Here is a 22,893-nt window from a genome sequence, read left to right as displayed (position 1 = left end):
TATGACACACAAAATGAGGAAAAAAAATCCAGAAAATCACATTGTAGGATTTTTAATGAATTTATTTGCAAATTATGGTGGAAAAAAAGTATTTGGTCAATAACAAAAGTTTATCTCAATACTTTGTTATATGCCCTTTGTTGGCAATGACAGAGGTCAAACGTTTTCTGTAAGTCTTCACAAGATTTTCACACACTGTTGCTGGTATTTTGGCCCATTACTCCATGCAGATCTCCTCTAGAGCAGTGATGTTTTGGGGCTGTTGCTGGGCAACACGGACTTTCAACTCCCTCCAAAGATTTTCTATGGGGTTGAGATCTGGAGACTGGCTAGGCCACTCCAGGACCTTGAAATGCTTCTTACGAAGCCACTCCTTCGTTGCCTCTAGCGGTGTGTTTGGGATCATTGTCATGCTGAAAGACCCAGCCACATTTCATCTTCAATGCCCTTGCTGATGGTAGGCTTTGTTACTTTGGTCCCAGCTCTCTGCAGGTCATTCACTAGTTCCCCCCGGGTGGTTCTGGGATTTTTGCTCACCGTTCTTGTGATCATTTTGACCCCACGGGGTGAGATCTTGCGTGGAGCCCCAGATCGAGGGAGATTATCAGTGGTATTGTATGTCTTCCATTTCCTAATAATTGCTCCCACAGTTGATTTCAGATTCAGTCTTCCCAGCCTGGTGCAGGTCTACAATTTTGTTTCTGGTGTCCTTTGACAGCTCTTTGGTCTTGGCCATAGTGGAGTTTGGAGTGTGACTGTTTGAGGTTGTGAACAGGTTTCTTTTATACTGATAACAAGTTCAAACAGCTGCCATTAATACAGGTAACGAGTGGAGGACAGAGGAGCCTCAGAAGTTACAGGTCTGTGAGAGCCAGAAATCTTGCTTGTTTGTAGGTGACCAAATACTTATTTTCCACCATAATTTGCAAATAAATTCATTAAAAATCCTACAATGTGATTTTCTGGATTTTTTTTCCCTCATTTTGTTTGTCATAGTTGAGGTGTACCTATGATGAAAATTACAGGCCTCTCTCATCTTTTTAAGTGGGAGAACTTGCACAATTGGTGGCTGACTAAATACTTTTTGCCCCACTGTATATATACACACACACACACACACACACACACACACACACACACACACACACACACACACACACACACACACACACACACACACACACACACACACACACACACACACACACACACACACACACACACTACCAGTCAAACGTTTTAGAACACCTACTCATTCAAGGGTTTTCCTTCATTTGTACTATTTTCTACATCTACATTTTTAATCAGCCAGCTCAGCTTCTAAGCTGTTTACTTCAGACTGTGAGAACAGTTTGAGGCAGTTATATTGCTGTCAGCAATATGAGTGGATAAGATGATTGAAATACTGTACTGGTGTTATGTCATAAGAATCCTACTGGACCGTTTTAGCCAACTGAAATGTGAGACAAATAGAAGCGCCTCCAGAATCTTCAATATGTCATACTGTAGATAAATAACACATTAGATTTAACAGTTTTATGAGCTTTAATTGACAGCCTAAATGTTTTCATTCTAGATTTAAATATTAATTTAATATGGTTCCACCAGGGTGATAAATGAAAGTGAGCAAAGCACGAGGTAACGACCATCTACATCACAAGCATGAGGTGAGGAGACAGTTCAGATGTGTTTACAAGCTAAACAATGTAAATAACAGGTGAACATATATATAGTTGTTGATGAGGATTAATGCCACTAAAATGGAACTAAATCAGGTCAGATTAGACTTAAATCAGGTCTGATTAGACTTAAATAAAGTCAGATTAGACTTAAATCAGGTCAGATTAGATTTAAATCAGGTCAGATTAGATTTAAATCAGGTCAGATTAGACTTAAATCAGGTCAGATTAGATTTAAATCAGGTCAGATTAGATTTAAATCAGGTCAGATGAAAACTGTATTAGTGGTTGTGGGGAAACTCACTCCATTACAGTATTTGAGGGTCAGTGGGAGTAACATTGGAATCAATTTGATAAATCAAACACATTTTTTTGACATTATAATAATTATTAGCAATGACATATCTACTTTATGTAAATTCAGTGAAATTCAATTCAGAGACAAATATGACATTAAAAAGTAATGTCATGGGAGTGTGGTGCTCCTGGAAGTGGGAGGGGCTAGTGAGACACAGACACACAGGTCTGGGGGGGAGGTCTCTCCTACAATCCATGTCCTTCCCCAGAGTGGTCCATAATTAACTGTTGCTTGGTTGGCACTTCCAACCAGATATAAGGAGGCTGAGGCCCCAGCATCCATAAGTCAGATACCTTCTTCCTCTGTGGTAAGACCTCTCCAACTTTTACATTTGTCTCATGTTTGCACCCAGCAACTGAGGCAGTAGCTAACTGCAGTGTTTGAATTAAGTTATGCATGTCTCTTGTAAGATTTGACAGTATGCAATAAAGTGGCATTGATTTAAAATGTTTTACTTCCTATCTGTAACTCTCATTTACATACATTGAGGGGGATCTAGAATGTAACTGGGCTTCCAGGGGTAATTATTTGAATGTGTAGTAAAGTGAGTTGCCAAAATGATTTTGACGGCTAAATGATGAGCATTTAGACTTGTGTGTTTTCACAACACTCTCGTTTCACAGGGTCCTCTAAGAAGTACACATTCATCTGTAGGAGGGGAAAAGAAGGTGAGACATGGTTTGAGTCTCCACATAAAAAGTGATGAGAATATTCTGAGAGAGATACTACTCACCTAACTCTGTTGACTGGGGAGGAAGCACCACAGAGTCAATCATGTTTCATCTCTTTCCTAGTTATCCGTCACCATGAGTACGGACGCGGAGATGCAAATCTACGGCAAGGCTGCCATATACCTCCGTAAGCCTGAGAGGGAGAGGATTGAGGCACAAACCGCACCCTTTGATTCAAAGAACTCCTGCTACGTGACAGACAAGGCGGAGCTGTACCTCAAGGGTTTGGTCACTGCCAGGGCCGACGGGAAGTGTACTGTAACAGTCACGAAACCTGACGGCACTAAGGAGGTAAGCCTGATCTGAAAAGTATTCAAGTTTGTGCAATTACACTATTCCTTGAAAAATCATCTAAATTCTTAAAGAAAATGTCAACAACAAAAAAAGTTTTTAAAAAAGATACACATACATGCATGCACTCACTCTGTTTGCAATACTAGTGTTTAACATCATTTTTGAATGACTACCTCATCTCTGATTACCACACCTACAATAATCTGTAAGGTCCCTCAGTCAAGCAGTGAATTTAAAACACAGATTCAACCACTAAGACCAGGGAGGGTTTCCAGTGCCTTGCAAAGAAAGGGAACCTACTGGTAGATGGGTAAAAAAACAAAAACATTTTAATTACACTTTGGATGGTATATCAATACACTCAGTCACCACAAAGATACAGGCGCCCTTCCTAATTAAGTTGCCTAAGAGGAAGGAAATCACTCAGGGATTTCACCATGAAGCCAATGGTGACTTTAAAACAGTTACAGAGTTTAATGGCTGTGATAGGAGAAAACTGAGGATGGAGCAACAACATTATAACAATACTAACCTAAATGAAAGAGTTGAAAAGGAGAAATCTTATACAGAATGAAAAAATATTCCAAAACATGCATCCTATTTTTGCAATAAGGCATTAAAAGTAAAACTCTAAAGAATGTGGCAAAGATATTAACTTCATGTCCTGAAGACAAAGTGTTATGTTTGGAGCAAATTCAACACGATTGAATACCACACTTAATATTTTCAGCAGGACAATAACCTAAAACACAAGGGCCAAATATACGGTGGAGTTGTTTAACCAAGACGACATTGAATTGCCTTGTTACAGTTGACTTAAATTCGCTTGAAACTCTATGACACAACTTGAAAATGGCTGTCTAGCAAGCTTGACAGAGCTTGAAGAATATAAAAAAGAATAATGTGGAATTATTGTACTAACCAGGTGTGTAAAGCTCTTGGAGACTTACCCAGAAAGACTCACAGCTGTAATCTCTGCCAAAGGTTATTCTAACATGTATTGACTCAGGTGTGTGAATACTTATGTAAATGAGATATTTCTGTATTTCATTATCAATAAATGTGCAACATTTTATTTTAAAAAGATCTATTTAATAAATGTTGAATCCAGGCTGTAATACAACACAATCTGGAATAAATGAAGGGGTATGAACACTTTTTGAAGCATTTAATTGTTTTATGAAGGCAGTATATAACTAACACATTTCTCATGTTGACTAGTCAAGAATCACCATGTATGTGTCAGTGGGTGATAACCAAGTAGTTGGATTAAATATGGATTTTTTTTTTTATGATTCAACTTGTATTTAATGAGCAAAAAAGCATTCAGTCATGTCCAGTTTGATCTGTGTTGTAATCTAGATTTCTGACTGTTTCAGGAAGGAAAAGAGTTCAAAGAGGCAGACATCTATGAGATGAACCCCCCTAAGTACGACAAGATTGAGGACATGGCCATGATGACCTACCTGAATGAAGCCTCTGTGTTGTATAACCTCAAAGAGCGTTATGCAGCATGGATGATCTATGTAAGAAACCTGCACATACAAACACACACATACATGAACATAAGAAATACATAAATACAGTACTACCCATACAGAGGAGTCAAACAATATTGACACTCTTGATAAATATGAGCAAAAATGTATTCTAAAATGTTTTATGAGTTGGGAGGGATCTTAGACCACTCATCCATACAGAATCCTTCCTGATCCTTGACATTCTTATGGACTACCCACTTGAATTCAAACCGCAGGTTTTCAATGGGTTTCAAGTCCCGAGACTGAGATGGCCTTTGCAAAAATGTTGACTTTGTGGCCAATTAACCATTTCATTGCAGATTTACATGTGAATGTGGGTTTATTGTCCTGCTGGAAGATTAACTTGCGGCCAAGTTTCAGCCTCCTGGCAGAGGCAACGAGGTTTTCGGCTAAAATATCCTGGTACTTGATAATGTTCATGATACCATTGACCTTAACAAGGGCCCCAGGACCAGTGGAAGCAAAGTAGCTCCATAATATCAAAGATCCACCACCGTATTTTACAGTAGGAATTGGGGTTCTTTTCTGCTTATGCATTCTAATTTCAGCACCAAACCCATCACTGGTTGGCTTACCCAAAGAGCTCTATTTTCGTGTCATCCAACAAATGTAAACGGCTGGAGTTTACTAAAATGGAACTGACACTTGGATTTCAACCAGTGCTTTGGTCGGATGACATGAAAATAGACCTCTATAATTCTGACCCCGATCTCTTTGAGAGAGAAATATATTACTTGTTAAAAACAAAATACTTTTTTTCAAGCAATTGTATTAGTATAAAAATATATACTTTTGCAGCCTACAATATAGCTCGGTAAAGTGACACCACTGTAATGAATGGTAGAAACCAAAACATATCAGTACAGTAGACCCACATCAGTAAACCAAAGAACACCCACATCCTCACATAATTCCAGGTAAAAGAACATCTGACTTTAGTAATCCCCTCATTTATTTATTCTTTCATCCAGACCTACTCGGGGCTCTTCTGTGCCACGGTGAACCCCTACAAGTGGCTCCCAGTGTACGACATGGAGGTTGTCAATGCCTACAGAGGGAAGAAGAGGATGGAGGCTCCACCCCATATCTTCTCCGTCTCTGACAACGCCTTTCAGTTCATGCTGATTGGTACGAGCTCTCATGGATGGATGGATGGATGGATGTCCATAAGGACATATGGATCTCAAAGTCAATTAAGTGCTTATGGATAGATTAATGGATGCATCAATGGAATATGCTTCAGAGAGGTATCTACTGTTTTCTAGTCTAGGTTAGAACAGTTTGCTGGGAATATCTGATCTCACTACCCTTGAATGGAAAATGCTCCAAAGTGAAATTCATGATGATGCTATGAATTAAATAATGTCCCCATGTGTTTTGAGTATGATAAGCAATGTGTTTTTTGGTTCCAGATAAGGAGAACCAGTCCGTCCTGATTACGTAAGTGGTTTACTAAAATGTCACTTGAGAAAGTGTTTCTATTGTAATAAGTTGTGTCAGTTGGTGTGATGAAATACATGACATTATGGATGGATTAGAGCATCAGGTTATGTGTAATAACGAGTCAATGAGAAGGATTATTTGTTAAAGACTTATGTCAGAACACAGGTTAACAGTGTATTTTTCTATGCTATTTCTTAGAGAAAGCCAATCTGACACTCAAACATGTAACTAAAACCCCTCTTTCTCTGTCATATAAACCAGCGGAGAATCCGGTGCAGGAAAGACTGTCAACACCAAGCGTGTCATCCAGTACTTTGCCACCATTGCAGTGTCTGGTGGAGAGAAGAAGAAGGAAGTAGACCCCAGCAAAATGCAGGTCGGTTGTTCTTGTGTTTGCCTTTTTAACACATTTCAAGCAATGAAGAAAAACAAACTTTACCAGCTTACCAGTTTCTGAGAAACTTGTGTTTGTCTCAATCAGGGGTCTCTTGAGGATCAGATCATTGCAGCTAACCCTCTGCTGGAGGCTTACGGTAATGCCAAGACAGTGAGGAACGACAACTCGTCTCGCTTTGTAAGTATGAAGGGCATACTGTGGAAGTTAACTTATATTGGAAAAATGTATTTCATTAGTTCCCTATAGTATACACTTTAACATTTTACTCTTGATTTGCTGTAGTAATAAAAAAAAATATCAACCCCTACCAATTTTTAAAAAATGATTTGCAATCCACTTAATAATTCACATTTACTGTGCTGCAGGATTTTCCCCCTGCTGTAGCAAACTGGATCCTACATCAAGCTCCTATATCTGTATCAATAGATCCAACATCTGTCCAACAAACTAACATTTACAGGGGTCTATCAAAGTAAAATGTTAAGATTAATTTGTTGACCTATTTATAACCCCCATAATCTTCAACAGGGTAAATTCATTAGGATTCACTTCCAAGGTGGTAAACTGGCTAAAGCTGACATTGAAACCTGTGAGTTGGTTTTGATTGATTCTCAATGCTTTCCTAAATTCATACAGATTATTTTTTGGAGATCATATCATCAAATGTAATTTTATCCCATGTTCTCTTCTCTTTTTCTCTGTGTATTATTCACTCATTCTCTTTCTCTCTCAGACCTGCTGGAGAAGTCCAGAGTGTCCTTCCAGCTGCCCGATGAGAGAGGCTACCACATCTTCTTCCAGATGATGACAGGCCACAAACCTGACATAGTTGGTACGACAAAGTAGAGGTCCAGAGAAAATGATTCCCACCCAGATTTTCCCCTAAAAATATTCATAATCCCCAACCCTAATAATCCCCACCATTACTCCCATAACCCTAAGGCATCCCCTAACCCTTGGAACCTCTTTGGGAACCCTATCTATCCCTACCACTGTGATGCCCTAGTCCACAAGTCTCAGTCCCCTGACCCTATTCCTTCCCAAACCCTACCATCCCTCCCCTAATTGGGACAACAATACTTAGGCTTCTACTTCCAGTTTAAATTTTACATACACAATGTATTTTACAATAGTTGTCTTTTGTTTGTTATTTGTCCCATGCTTCATCTACCCTCAATCCCTCCACACAATAATCCACACTAATAATACTATTACAATGAGTACATCCAAGATAACAAGGCATCTAGACATTTGGAAGGTCTCTGGGAAATATCTATCAAGTAATGCACTGTGATGCACTAGTCCACAAGTCTCAGTCTCCTCTTTTGATGCTATTCATTATATACTACATGTATCATTGAGTCCATCTATTGAGTAAAGGAGGGAGAGATAATGTAAAGTAGGAGAGCAGAATTCTAAGAGATTTAACTGACAAGCTGTTCTCTGTTGTCCACAGAAATGGCGCTCATCACCACCAACCCCTACGACTTCCCCATGTGTAGTCAGGGACAAATCACTGTGGCCAGCATCAATGACAATGACGAGCTGGATGCCACAGACGTGAGTCAAACAAAGGGTTAACCAAACTCTAGATATGGAATGGATAGGACCACCATACACACTGAATGTACTGTGAAATTCCAACTTGGTGGCAGCTGGGAATCTTCATGTATTTTTTTCACATACCAAATGACCATTCAGTTCATCACTGTTGTACTTCCTCTTTAATGCCAGGATGCCATTACCATCCTGGGCTTCACTAATGAAGAGAAGCAGGCCATCTACAAGCTGACAGGAGCTGTATTGCACCATGGCAACTTGAAATTCAAGCAGAAGCAACGTGAGGAGCAGGCCGAGCCAGACGGCACAGAGGGTGAGTCCCACTCATAGATATACAATATATAAAGCATTATAGTCCCATTCCCAAAGATGGAAATATACTGAGTGTACAAAACATTAGGAACACCTTCCTAATATTGAGTTGCACCCCCTTTTGCCCTCAGAACAGCATAAATTTGTCAGGGCCTGGACTTGAAAAATGTGTCTCAAATGTTCCACAGGGGTGCTGGCCCATGCTGGCTCTAATGCTTCCCTCAATTTTGTCAAGTTGGCTGGATTTCCTTCTGGTGGTGGATCATTCTTTATACACACAGGAAATTGCTGAGTGTGAAAAACCCTGCAGCGTTGCAGTTCTTGACACACTCAAATCGGTGCGCCTGGCACCTACTACCATACCCTGTTCAAAGGAACATAAATATTTTGTCAGGCCCATTCAGCCTCTGAATGACACACATACACAATCCATGTCTCAACAGTATCAAGGCTTAAAAATCCTTCTTTAACATGTCTCCCCCCTTCATCTACACTGATTGAAGTGGAATTAACAGGTGACATCAACAAGGGATCATAGCTTTCACCTGGTCAGTCTATGGCCTGGAAAGAGCAGGTGTTCCTAATGTTTTGTACACCCAGTGTAGTCAGGCAGGAGTTATTTTTAAGACACAATTCCAACCTCCAGAAACTATTTGAAATGATGGATATGTGAGAGAACCTAAACCTAACCCACAAAAAAGATAGCCAAACTATTTTGTCAGTGTGAAATCAGAAACAAGTGATCTTGTGTCCCTGAGTCTGTTGTTGTTGGTTCTCTCTCCAGTGGCTGATAAAATTGGCTACCTGCTGGGCCTGAACTCAGCTGAGATGTTGAAGGCTTTGTGCTACCCCAGAGTGAAGGTCGGCAACGAGTATGTGACCAAGGGACAGACTGTGGCTCAGGTAAGACTGTTAAACACAGCATCTAACATTTTCTGAGCACAGGCTTCTTCGTGGAGATGAGTGCTATGCTTTTTTCACAGTGATGTTTTTTCCAAGCTCGTATCACCTTATCACTGGACATGGTCAATATCTCATATATTAATTTGAGGTATTATCATTGCAGGTTAACAACTCAGTCAGTGCTCTGGCCAAGTCCATCTATGAGAGGATGTTCTTGTGGATGGTCATCCGTATCAATGAGATGTTGGACACCAAGCAGCCAAGGCAGTTCTATATCGGTGTGCTTGACATTGCCGGGTTTGAGATCTTTGATGTGAGTATGAGACCAGAACAAGACAATTAGTTGTGATTGAGATGGATTACAGTCTTGTATGATGAAATGATCCCTTTTAAAACTCCATCAACAGTACAACAGCATGGAGCAGCTGTGCATCAACTTCACCAATGAGAAACTGCAACAGTTTTTCAACCACACCATGTTCGTCCTGGAGCAAGAGGAGTACAAGAAGGAGGGAATCGTCTGGGCCTTCATTGACTTCGGCATGGACTTGGCTGCCTGCATTGAGCTTATTGAGAAGGTAAGATGTCTGTGAGGATTATAATGGTACAACGTATCTGACTGTTGAGAACTCAATGTATCCTAAATTAATGTAATCCGCAAATAGAATGTTTGCAAAAGGAATAAATGTGATCCTAAATGGAAATATCACTAATTTGATATACATCTCTTTTCGTAAAGCCATTGGGCATCTTCTCCATCCTTGAAGAGGAGTGCATGTTCCCCAAGTCTTCAGACACTACCTTCAAGGACAAGCTGTACTCCCAGCATCTTGGCAAAACAAAGGCGTTTGAGAAGCCCAAGCCTGCCAAAGGCAAGGCAGAGGCCCACTTCTCCCTGGTGCACTATGCCGGAACTGTGGACTACAACATCACTGGGTGGCTGGAGAAGAACAAGGACCCCCTGAACGACTCAGTTTGTCAGTTGTACGGGAAGTCCTCAGTCAAACTTTTGGCTGCCCTGTATCCTGCTGCCCCACCTGAGGGTAAGACTAGCATCACGTCACAATATTTAATTTAAAGCACTTGTTACAACCAAATGTTCTTTAAAGTCTTTGAATGTATCACACTTCTCAGGGTTTATTACTGGGTTAATTTAATCATACAATAGGTGTTATTCTACACAATCTGATTGGCAGCATTTGCCTCTAGATAAGTGTGAAGTTAACCAGAGATTCTCTGGTTTATAATTAGTGTGCTTGCTGAAGACAAGACCACTCTAGATTTCATACATACTCTTCTAATTATTTTATTCATTCCACCCACTCTAGGAAATGTACTTTTCTAGTTATATTTAACTTTTCCACATTTTAACAGATACATCCAAGAAAGGAGGCAAGAAGAAGGGTGGTTCCATGCAGACTGTGTCCTCCCAGTTCAGGGTGAGCTTTTGAAATTTGTATATTCAGTCCTTCAAAAGTTGCATTGATTATCATAAATGATGTCTGAGAAAATGGTTTGTAACCCTCTTACAGGAGAACTTACATAAGCTGATGACCAACTTGAGGAGCACTCATCCTCACTTTGTGCGCTGCCTGATCCCCAACGAGTCAAAGACTCCAGGTACAAGAAATATTGAGTTAAATATGTAATCTAATCAGTACAGTATCAGTAACCTCAACCATTCCAATCTTTAACCTGTTTATTAGTATTAAAAGAGACTTGGTTTGTTTCACCAGGTCTGATGGAGAACTTCCTGGTTATCCACCAGCTCAGGTGTAATGGTGTACTGGAGGGTATCAGGATCTGCAGAAAGGGCTTCCCCAGCAGAATCATCTATGCTGATTTCAAGCAGAGGTACACAAACATAAATGCACACATGCTCACAGATCTGCTCCAAGGATAAGCTTACCTTTTACGTAATATAACCAACCTACAACTGCACATATGTAAATAATCTATCTTTATTCAGGTACAAAGTACTGAATGCCAGTGTCATCCCTGAGGGCCAGTTCATGGACAACAAGAAGGCTTCTGAGAAGCTGCTTGGGTCCATTGATGTGAATCACGAGGATTACAAGTTTGGACACACCAAGGTCAGTCAAAAACCCCCAATAAAAGCTGACAACAAAACACAACTGGAATAATAATTTAAATCTGTACCATATAAAATCTCTCCAGGTGATCTATCCATCCTTTTGTTCTTGCTTCTACATTTAACTAATGAAAAAGGTGGAAAAACATTGTTCTGTTTATTCATCACAAGTATAGAAGAGAATCTAAACTCATTATCATGTGCATTGTGTTAGAGTGGTATGGCTGCAGTTATCTGCATCTGTGTACATTATTAATCTACAATTGTACAATGTCTAACAACTTAGAAACAACCTCTCCCATGGTTTGTTTGTAACCATTGCAAAGTTAATGTTGTTCAAATCAATCTAGAGGTGTTGTTCCCCTCTTTTGATTCAACCCTTTCTATCTGTGGTTCCATTGACCATGTTAACCTGTGTCTCAGGTGTTCTTCAAAGCCGGTCTGCTGGGTGTCCTGGAGGAGATGAGAGATGAGAAGCTGGCCACTCTGGTCGGCATGGTCCAGGCTCTCAGCCGTGGATTCCTCATGAGGAGAGAGTTCACCAAGATGATGGAGAGGAGGTGAGGAATAGTAGACATCTTGGCAAAGCTTTCTGTCAACCACCTGTATCTAATGCATTATGATTACATGCTGTGAGTTGTTCAGAATGAGAAAGTACATCTTATAATGGTCTACTAAAGATTTTGGGTTAATTAATTTAGTCCAGAAATGGATGTAGCAACTAAGGATTCTAGCTTAATAGCTGCAGTTTGAGACTTGGCTGTTCAATTGTCATTTAAATGTGTGGTATTTACCCATTCATACTTGGGAAGAATATAAAATGTCTCATGAGCTTAGCATGCGCGACCTGTCAGATCTTGCATCTAGAGAACTGTCTATGAATTTAAGGGGGGTTACATTTCCCGAGCCCCATTCCTCAGCTGTAAACAAACAGTGGCAGTTGGTTCTGTTTTGTTGTTCATCTAATCCCAGAATGTAGCTTTAAGCATGTCACTCACCATGTCACTCTGTCCTTTCTGTCGATCAGAGAATCAGTTTACGCCATCCAGTACAACATCCGCTCATTCATGAATGTCAAAACCTGGCCATGGATGAAGTTGTACTTCAAGATCAAGCCCCTGCTGCAGAGCGCTGAGACTGAGAAGGAGCTGGCCAACATGAAGGAGAACTATGAGAAGATGACAGCAGACCTGGCCAAGGCTCTGTCCACGAAGAAGCAAATGGAGGAGAAGTTGGTGGCCCTGACGCAAGAGAAGAACGACCTGGCGCTCCAAGTCGCATCTGTGAGTGAAAAAACAACAATCATCACAGGCAAATTTACATACACATGAATACAAATCCATATGAACACAAATTTGTATTGCCAATGTTATATATCTCATGAATTTCTATTGATTTGCTCTGACCTCTGAGTAAAATGTATATTTTAATACACAAAGTGAGGCCTCTGATTTGTTTACTCCTGTTCTGAAACCAGGAAGGAGAGAGTCTGAACGATGCTGAGGAAAGGTGTGAGGGGCTCATCAAGAGCAAGATCCAGCTGGAGGCCAAACTCAAAGAGACGACCGAGAGGCTGGAGGATGAGGAGGAGATCAATGCTGAGTTGACTGCCAAGAAGAGGAAGCTGGAGGATGAGTGCTCTGAGCTGAAGAAGGACATTGATGACCTGGAGCTCACCCTGGCCAAAGTGGAGAAGGAGAAGCACGCCACTGAAAACAAGGTCTTGTGTTTTACCATAGACAGTCTAACCAAGCAATAATCAACTCAAAACATAGCTTAACAGAAATGGAATTCAAGTTGTATTGTGGGTGCAGGAAATATTATGACACAATAGTAGAATTTCAGTTGTGGGGTACTCCCAACATTCATTGCATGTTCTGCTCCCCTCTCATGGGGCCAGGTCATTTATGACTTCCATGACAGTACACTGGCTGGTGAACACACTGTTATTTGGCCATCTAAAATAAGTGTTGAATCTATTTAAATAAAGTACATGTAATTGTTGATGCCATTCAGTAAATGGTGAAATGAATGCAATATATAACAAATTAAATTTCCCCTTTATGGTGAAGTATAAACAAACTAAATCTCCCCTTTGTGGTGATATAATTATGTTGTGGCCATTTACAGGTTAAAAACCTGACAGAGGAGATGGCGTCTATGGATGAGAGTGTTGCCAAGCTGACCAAGGAGAAGAAAGCCCTCTCCAGAGGCCCACCAGCAGACACTGGATGACCTGCAGGCAGAGGAGGACAAAGTCAACACTCTGACCAAGGCCAAGACCAAGCTGGAACAGCAAGTGGACGACGTGAGTGGAGTTTGACATTTTGGCCATGATAGTATGTAAGATGATATTATCTTCAGTTGTTTAGATTTTAACAATATATGTGTTTTTATCTTCTAGCTTGAGGGTTCTCTGGAGCAAGAGAAGAAGCTCCGTATGGACCTTGAGAGATCCAAGAGAAAGCTGGAGGGAGATCTGAAACTGGCCCAGGAGTCCATAATGGACCTGGAGAATGACAAGCAGCAAGCTGATGAGAAAATCAAGAAGTAAACACAAACAAATGACTACAGTATTACCTGCTATAATGGTTGTTCTTGACTAATACTTGTAATTATGAATTAGCATTTACATGTGATTCTTAAAAGCAAAGTGAATGGTATGATTCTCTGCCTTTACACTATCAAACCAAAACCAACTCTGCAATCAACGTGTTTGTGTTTCTTAGGAAGGAGTTTGAGACCACCCAGCTCCTCAGCAAGATTGAGGATGAGCAGTCTCTGGGAGCTCAGCTGCAGAAGAAGATCAAGGAACTCCAGGTACAGTACAGGATATAAGCTCCAGTACAGAAAAGCACAGACTTGAATCATTTCCTTTAAAAAAATTATACTTTTTCTGGCAGCAGACAGTTTTCCAGGTGGCTTCTGATGGCTCAGTAGGTTGGAAGATGGTGTTTCTTGTTGGTGCTTCTTACCATCCCCACTCAGCCCTCAATGACAATATACATGTTAAAATGGCTTCTATCCATCTAGAGTCCTCTGTCTAACTTCTTACCTTTGAGGGTTTGGCTCCTGCATGGGACACTGTCTACTGAATATATTAGTGTAACTGGCTTTTTATTACACATTTATACAAATTATACATACTATTATTACTTTGTGAGATTCAATTGTTTCAACTGTATTGTAGTGTTCATCCCCCTGCTCCTACCCCTGTTCTAGGCCCGTATTGAGGAGCTGGAGGAGGAAATTGAGGCTGAGCGTGCTGCCAGGGCTAAGGTTGAGAAGCAGAGGGCCGATCTCTCCAGGGAACTTGAGGAGATCAGCGAGAGGCTGGAGGAGGCCGGAGGCGCCACTGCTGCTCAGATTGAGATGAACAAGAAGCGTGAGGCTGAGTTCCAGAAGCTGCGTCGTGATCTTGAAGAGTCCACCCTGCAGCATGAGGCCACAGCCGCCGCTCTGCGCAAGAAGCAGGCCGACAGTGTGGCTGAGCTCGGGAGCAGATCGACAACCTGCAGCGTGTCAAGCAGAAGCTGGAGAAGGAGAAGAGCGAGTACAAGATGGAGATTGATGACCTCTCCAGCAACATGGAGGCCGTCGCCAAGGCTAAGGTGAGTAGTGATGTTTTGATCAAGCAGTGTTGAGGAGGGTCAACTACATCACCATTCAAGTGAACTGAAGTTGACAGGAGTCACATATATAAAGTAATGATGGAACATGTTTCACTAACAGGGCAATCTGGAGAAGATGTGCCGTACTCTTGAGGACCAGCTGAGTGAGCTGAAGACTAAGAATGATGAGAATGTTCGCCAGGTCAACGACATCAGCGGACAGAGAGCCAGACTCCTGACAGAAAATGGTACCATCAACAATGAACAACAAGCCAATGCTTTCCTTCAGTAGAACACAATAATGTATTGGGGGCTATATCCACATAGTTTATACTGTACTATTCACCACCTAACATTGCCCTATGATACCTCAAAATACATTTTCAATCTTAGAGAACAGAGACCCTATTAACAAGATGTCCCTCTGTCCCTGCAGGTGAGTTTGGCCGCCAGCTGGAGGAGAAGGAAGCCCTGGTGTCTCAGCTGACCAGAGGAAAACAGGCCTTCACCCAGCAGGTGGAGGAGCTGAAGAGGGCGATTGAGGAGGAGGTCAAGGTAAGGGACCCAAGATGGAGAGTTTAGAGCCATATCTTCATATAGACGGTGACTACACCCTCAGAGACTCCTACTGTCTCTCCACCCTCAGAGACTCCTACTGTCTCTCCACCTCAGAGACTCCTACTGTCTCTCCACCCTCAGAGACTCCTACTGTCATCTCTTTGACTCTCTCTCTCATCTGTCTTTGTCTTTCTTTCTCACAGGCTAAAAATGCACTGGCCCACGGTGTTCAGTCTGCCCGCCATGACTGTGACCTCCTGAGGGAGCAGTTTGAGGAGGAGCAGGAGGCCAAGGCAGAGCTGCAACGCGGCATGTCCAAGGCCAACAGTGAGGTGGCTCAGTGGAGGACTAAGTATGAAACTGATGCCATCCAGCGCACAGAGGAGCTGGAGGAGGCCAAGTGAGTTGCACGCAACAGAAAAACTCAGATATGGTGTGGATGGTGAGGGTGGTAGGGGGCTCTGAGAAAAAGTTACATCAATATGTATTGAAACATATGTATCACTCCATAAAACCAACCTCTGTTGTCCAACAGGAAGAAGCTGGCCCAGCGTCTGCAGGATGCTGAGGAGACCATTGAGGCGACCAACTCCAAGTGCGCCTCCCTGGAGAAGACCAAGCAGAGGCTGCAGGGAGAGGTGGAGGACCTCATGATTGATGTTGAGAGAGCCAACGCATTGGCCGCCAACCTCGACAAGAAGCAGAGGAACTTTGACAAGGTGAAAATGAATAAACCTCACCATAGGCTGATATTTACTGACTGCTATAAGATCAATTGTAGTAAACTTGTAGCATATTTATTATTCAAAACTCTTCATCAATGACTTCTGATGAAAATCCCATGGATTCTCCTAGGTTCTGGCAGAGTGGAAGCAGAAGTATGAGGAGGGCCAGGCTGAGCTGGAAGGAGCTCAGAAGGAGGCTCGCTCTATGAGCACTGAACTCTTCAAGATGAAGAACTCCTACGAGGAGGCCCTGGATCATCTGGAGACTCTGAAGAGAGAGAACAAGAACCTGCAACGTGAGCATTTGACAGCAATTCTATTTGGCTCATGTTTTATTAGCAATGTGATTTGCTGTTAATATGATTCAATGTCAACTTCAGTGCATTGGCGATATCCACTGAAAATCTCCCAAGTCTAAATTGCTTCTGTGTGTGTGTGTGGCTTCTGTGTGTGTGTGTGTGTGTGTGCAGAGGAGATCTCTGACCTGACTGAGCAGATCGGAGAGACTGGCAAGAGCATCCATGAGCTGGAGAAGGCCAAGAAGACCGTGGAGACAGAGAAGTCTGAGATCCAGACCGCTCTGGAGGAGGCTGAGGTACAAACTACAGCTGTTTGATGGGAAAGCAGTGTTACACTAGCCAACGCCAGCTACAGTCCAATAATCCCTGTATTGGAGTTTATTGTAGTCATATATATTTAATTCCTACATCCAAATGTATTGAACACAATTGGCCTGACTGCTTCTGTTTGTCCAGGGAACACTGGAGCACGAGGAATCCAAGATTCTGCGTGTGCAGCTGGAGCTGAACCAGATCAAGGGTGAGGTGGACAGGAAGATCGCTGAGAAGGATGAGGAGATGGAGCAGATCAAGAGGAACAGCCAGAGGGTGGTTGACTCCATGCAGAGCACCCTGGACTCTGAGGTCAGGAGCAGGAATGATGCCCTGAGGGTGAAGAAGAAGATGGAGGGAGACCTGAACGAGATGGAGATCCAGCTGAGCCACTCCAACAGGCAGGCCGCTGAGGCCCAGAAACAGCTGAGGAATGTCCAGGGACAGCTCAAGGTAAAGGGACTGGGACATCAGGTTCAAACACCTGAACATGGAGAGGGATTGTTTGTTTTGTGAATCTGTAGAAAATAATAGAACAGAGGATTTGAATAGAGTGGTTTATGTACTAAAGGTAGCGATACTGGGGAAATTCTTCCCAGTGAACATTTCTATCACTGATCGATCCTATCACCCCTACTTCCACAAGTCCTAATGAACGTATGTCATTGTGAACCACAGGATGCCCAATTGCACCTTGATGACGCCGTCCGTGTCGCAGAAGACATGAAGGAGCAGGCAGCCATGGTGGAGCGCAGAAACGGTCTGATGGTGGCTGAAATCGAGGAGCTGAGAGTTGCTCTGGAGCAGACAGAGAGAGGCCGCAAAGTGGCTGAGACTGAGCTGGTAGACGCCAGCGAGCGTGTTGGACTGCTGCACTCCCAGGTATGGGTCAAAAGCCATTTCTAATGAAACTCAACCAAGCATACTATTTAAACCCACCTGGAATTTGACAGTGCTTGCTTTAGATGTTCAGAATTTCAGTCTTGTGACTTGCAAGTTATCTTGAGAGTCAAACAAATCGTCTTGTTTCCTTCTTAAGAACACCAGCCTTCTGAACACCAAGAAGAAGCTGGAGACTGACCTGGTGCAGGTGCAGGGAGAGGTAGACGACATCGTCCAGGAGGCCAGGAATGCAGAGGAGAAGGCCAAGAAGGCAATCACTGATGTGAGTCCTTGAATTACATCAACTTGATTTGTCCCCAAGTGCCAACGGTAGCTGGGCTGGTTAAGAACAACAAAGATCTCAGAGGGACGTTATGATTGGTGCATAAAATAAACAAACTACTATTCCAGGCGGCCATGATGTCTGAGGAGCTGAAGAAGGAGCAGGACACCAGCTCTCACCTGGAGAGGATGAAGAAGAACCTGGAGGTCACAGTCAAGGACCTGCAGCACCGCCTGGATGAGGCTGAGAATCTGGCCATGAAGGGAGGCAAGAAGCAGCTCCAGAAACTGGAGTCCAGGGTGAGATACCAGCAGGGTGGATTAGGGTGGATTGAAAGACTGATTGCTGGAAATGTATTTGATCATATAAAAAATAAACAGGAACATTGTTTAATGACTTGTTCTCACAATAACCCACCTAGATCAGGGGTTCCCAAACCTCTTTGCATCGGGGACCACCCCTTTTGTGGTAGCGAATTCATCAGGGACCACCTTCACAATATCAGAACACAACTCCTACTTTAAAGTGCATCAAAAATAGCATCCACGCAGATTTACTATGACTTCTGCAGTGCATGACTGGACTAATCAAGTCTCAGGCCCTGGGAAATAACATTTTTAAGTCCCCCTTGTTTGCATCTGTGAGAAAATGTTGCAGTTTTAAAGCTTAAATTACTGTGGATTTATGATCACAACAAAACAAATTATAATAATTGTACACTTATTTAGTGGAGTTGATCCAAGACCTTTAAATAAAAAGGTATTGGATCAAGACTTCTTCTAATTTCGATCATAATAATAATAACAATTCACAATAAATATCAACACAGAATATAATATACATTCATCGAATTGATGTCATCGTAATAATTTCTCTCTCTATTGTTACGTCTCATTCACTGGCCGTTGCTAGGGAAGCTAGCGTTGCTATGCGGGGCTACCGGCTAGCAGGCTAATGGCTGAATTAGCTTGTAGGCTACCGGAGTTTAATAAGTTCGTAAAACCTGAAAATACAACATAATACCTCAACAAACATATGTACATACTCCAGAAACTTTGCCGTCTTGAATATGGTGTTTTTCCACTCGCTTACTTTCAAAATAAAGACATAAAAATGTATTTATGTCGGTGCTTCTGTCTTGCTGTTGGCTCACTTGGCAAACTTCTCTCAACTGCCAGAGCGCGAGCTCCATAATAGAAGCAATGTCACAACATTAAAACATGCGAGTGGCGGCCTCTAGTCGCCGTACTGGTACTGCACCATACACCACAAAACGCATGACTAAATGGTTGAAAGTCATATGTCAAATACAAGAAGAATTGAGTTGTGAGCCTCCCAGACCCGTAGTTTAATCTAAGAGTTATTAACATAAATTGTGGATGAATAATATTACATTGTACTGTATTGCACCCTCTGAACATTTTCCAAAGAACCCGGGCTGTTTAATCTGTTCTTGCTAGAAATAAACATAAACAAATTGAAATGTAAATTCCACGTTGAGGACCACTGACCTAGATAATGAAAAGTTGTTGTTATAATTACAGAGTACATAGGAACAGATAACAATTGTGCCTCCTTGACTGGGTAGAAGATTCTACCGTTTTACAAATAGTTGTTAGGTCTGATTTGATTTCACCACCTCAAATAAATGCCTACATGTATTTGTTCCACAAAGGTGCGTGAGCTTGAGACTGAGGTGGAGGCCGAGCAGAGAAGAGGTGTAGACGCAGTTAAGGGAGTTCGCAAGTATGAGCGCAGAGTCAAGGAGCTCACTTACCAGGTAAGAGAAAGTGTCAAGTTTGTGAAGAATGAACTAACACAGAGAGGTTTGTGTATAAAACTATTGTGACATTGATTCTTTGATCTTCTCCCACAGACTGAGGAGGATAAGAAGAACGTTAACAGACTTCAGGACCTGGTAGATAAGCTGCAGATGAAAGTGAAGGCCTACAAGAGGCAGGCTGAGGAAGCGGTGAGTCACAGACTAGGTCAAATACTCTGAAAGCATACAATGGAAAATGTTTTTTTCCCTACAAAACGTAATGTCCATACGGTTTAGTTGAAGTGTTGCTACAGCACACCAGTCAACAATTATAATTGATAGTGCAAGTAAATGCTGAAGAAATTATGCGCATTTGTGAGTGCCTCTTATGTGTTACCAACTTAAAGGAGAGGGGGTTGAATATGAATTTGCTGGTCTAGTGGTAGTGCTGGAGGCAGCGGTTTGTTCCCATTCTGACACTCACTTTCTCTGCAGTATCATATATCTCCCTGTAGACATTGCTATCCTAAATCTGCCAATATGTGTTTTTCTGAAAATATTATTTATATTTGCTACCTGAAGCTTCAAACTTTAAATGCTGATGTTCTGCTCTCCCTCTCTTTTCCTCACCCAGGAGGAAGCAGCAAACCAGCACATGTCTAAGTTCAGGAAGGTTCAGCATGAGCTGGAGGAGGCTGAGGAGCGTGCTGACATCGCTGAGACTCAGGTCAACAAGCTCAGAGCCAAGACCCGTGACTCTGGAAAGGTACAGAACTGCTGCTAAACCTGTACCTGACTCATGTTCAGATATGACCACATCAACACCACCTATGATTCAGTCTTCTCAGAGGTCAATACTGAACTTTTACACTCAACTGTATTTAATATCTCTAAGAGGAACTTTCCAGGAAGGGCAACAACAACAAAAAAGATGATATAGTACTTATAATATATATATACACAGTACTTCAAAATTGAAAATCCAAGCTGAGCACTGAGCATTAAATGCTTGATATATATATTTATCATGTTCATTATTATTACTGATCCATTATATTATTTATTTCTTCTTACAGGGAAAAGAAGTTGCTGAATAAACAAGACCAAAGTATTGAAGATCAAAGTCTTACCATTTTCCTGTGATGCATAAAATATGATTTTCATGGTGAAATGTTGAGCATTGATTAAAAACATGTAGATCTACATACACTTCCTTTGTGACTGTGGACTTATTACTCAGCAAACAGCTTTTTAATACCATAAAAATATTGTACTTTAATGAAAGGAGCAATCTGGGATTCCAACATCAACAAAGTGTTTTCCCCCAAAAAGTGGTCCCTTTTTTTGGTAAACAGCTGAGGGATGAGGCTGGAGAAATGTAACCACTCTCACAATTCATAGACTGATTTATGGATCACAGGGACAAACAGGGACAAAAAGATTACTTAAACATACATGGTAATAGAGCATCTGACCAAATTATGTGAGACTTTAGTTCTGGGTTCAATTGATATTATGCCCACATAAATGGGGAAAGAAATGAAGAATGTGATATTGATTTATCATTAGACAATTTGCATTATCCAATAGATTTTCGGCAGATATAGACTTCCATAACAATTAGCGTTCCCCTACTGTCCTCAAGTGTGAACATTTTGGTAATACACCTTCTAAACACAGTAATGCACCTTCCAAACACAGTAATACACCTTCTAAACACAGTAATAGACCTTCTAAACACAGTAATGCACCTTCTAAACACAGTAATGCACCTTCTAAACACAGTAATACACCTTCTAAACACAGTAATACACCTTCTAAACACAGTAATACACCTTCTAAACACAGTAATACACCTTCTAAACACAGTAATACACCTTCTAAACACAGTAATACACCTTCTAAACACAGTAATACACTGTAAAGAGAGGAAGAGGTAAAGCGAGAGGTTTCACTCTCTCCAAAATCTGTCCAAAATGTGTTTCTATGGTTCATTTTGGACCTAAACTTTCCCACCTTCAAATCAAATCAAATCAAATCAAATGTTATTTGTCACATACACATGGTTAGCAGATGTTAATGCAAGTGTAGCGAAATGCTTGTGCTTCTAGTTCCGACAATGCAGTAATAACGAACAAGTAATCTAACTAACAGTTCCAAAAAAACTACTATCTTATACACAGTGTAAGGGGATAAAGAATATGTACATAAGGATATATGAATGAGTGATGGTACAGAGCAGCATAGGCAAGATACAGTAGATGATATCGAGTACAGTATATACATATGAGATGAGTATGTAAACCAAGTGGCATAGTTAAAGTTAAAGTGGCTAGTGATACATGTATTGCATAAGGATGCAGTCGCTGATATAGAGTACAGTACAGCCTTTTGGACAACGACTCGCATTGTTATGACGGAGACATTATTATTATATATAGCCAATACCAGGGTCACAGTCACAGTAAGCGCACGCATACAACTCATGAAGCAACAGTACAATCAAAAATAAACAATCGTCAGTTTTATAACTGAAAATGAACAATTATTTGTGTGAAATGAACAGTGAAATATGGCTCACACTCATCCTCTGGTTTTAAAACAGAAATCCAAACTCTCTCAGTATGGTAGCTCAATATATGGTAGTCCTAGTTGTGTGGTAAGAAACGGAAGGGGAAGAAACTCAATCAAAACTGTCTAACCTATAGCAGGGCGCTTTCGACACGCACCCACTACTTTCCTTTCAGCACAAAATAAATATGTTGCTTAAGAGTCAGAGAGTGTACAGTGCTGCAATTGTACTGGGAATCATGTTCCTGACTGCCCGGAGTGTCCTGTGAGGGTGAAGGAGGTTGCAGTAGCTGTCCAGTAGGTCTCCTATGCAGAGTCAGTGCACGCTGTTGAAGGAGAAAGTGGAAATGAGGAGGAATTGGCAGTGGATTACACCGTAGCCACCTGTTGAGAGATCCTGAAACACTGATTTTAAAGGTGGATTATGTTGCTTTCACTGCGCATGTGTTAAATTTGCCAAACTAACAAGAATTCTTAGTTTTCATCCCATCCAGCAGGTGGCGGTAATACACCATTGTCTTATATATTCCGCCCTTAAAGAAGAAGAAGAAGAACGCATCCGGAAGTTTACATCGTTGGT

The 22,893-nt window shown here is 41.5% G+C and overlaps 1 pseudogene; it reads left to right on the top strand.

Moving 5' to 3' along the window:
- Positions 1 to 2,660: 2,660 nt before the first annotated feature.
- LOC112230072 lies at positions 2,661 to 20,951 on the top strand (annotated as a pseudogene).
- The last annotated feature ends 1,942 nt before the right edge of the window (positions 20,952 to 22,893 follow it).

The sequence above is a fragment of the Oncorhynchus tshawytscha genome, unplaced genomic scaffold (genome assembly GCF_018296145.1).
Source record: "Oncorhynchus tshawytscha isolate Ot180627B unplaced genomic scaffold, Otsh_v2.0 Un_contig_1368_pilon_pilon, whole genome shotgun sequence".
Taxonomy (NCBI): Eukaryota; Metazoa; Chordata; class Actinopteri; order Salmoniformes; family Salmonidae; genus Oncorhynchus; species Oncorhynchus tshawytscha.
The sequence above is the reverse complement of the archived record's forward strand: the minus strand, read 5'-3'. Positions and strand labels throughout refer to the sequence as shown.